Genomic DNA, 880 nt, shown 5'->3' with positions numbered 1-880 from the left:
TCTTTCCTGCTTTAGGGAGGATGAGCTCCTGCCTTTTCTCTACCTCACTCGTATCTAGTGAAAGAAGAAACGGTGAGGGGCAGGAAAGAGAAAGGAAGCAGATAAGAAAGCACTCTTACTGAGCCCAAATCGTTATGGTTTTCTTATGAAACCTCCCTAACATGCTAGCCAGTTTCACTAATCCTCTCCACTTTGGTAACATCTTCCATCCAGACATCTTGAGAGGAGATAGAAACTCACACTAGTTTTTCACCTGGCTACATGTGATTCTGCAAGATGTGTGCAGAAACCTAGGAAAAGAGAAAAGCAGAGATTTGGCAAAGATCGTTCTCAGAGCCTGTAGCAGAATAAAAAACATTCCTCAGGACCTGCACCTCTAGCACCTGCACCTCTCGTCTTGTCTATGAGGCCTTCACCGCACACGTTATTTATTGTTCATAAGTTCTAACATTCTAACGTGTATGAAAGGTAAAGCTCTCTCCACTGCAAGCTACAAGTCTATAATGCTAAATACAAGAAAAATCTGGCAACAAATTGACCCAAAGTACAGAAACCTGTTCTTCCAAAGGAAGACAGCCCAAGTAGTGCAGAGGAAATAGTCTCTCTGCCTTCTCTCTTTCTAAACAGCAATCTTCCTCTGAAGAGTGTACCCTATTCATCACATTGTATTCATCTCTCTATGTACTGAAATTGCAGAATAGTCGTTCTGGAAACATTTTTGTTACCCGTTCAGCTGAAGGAGTGGGCTATAATTTACAAACTTTGAGGAATTATTATCCAGCTGTGTTTTAGTTCATTTTCAGAAAAGAAGGGATTATGTTTATATATAGAAATCTTTATATAATTAATGTTAATTTGCACATGTTAATGAAGATGATTA

This window comes from Eurypyga helias, unplaced genomic scaffold, assembly GCF_000690775.1.
Source record: "Eurypyga helias isolate BGI_N326 unplaced genomic scaffold, ASM69077v1 scaffold45193, whole genome shotgun sequence".
NCBI classification, from domain to species: Eukaryota; Metazoa; Chordata; class Aves; order Eurypygiformes; family Eurypygidae; genus Eurypyga; species Eurypyga helias.
This window is presented reverse-complemented; position numbering follows the sequence as displayed.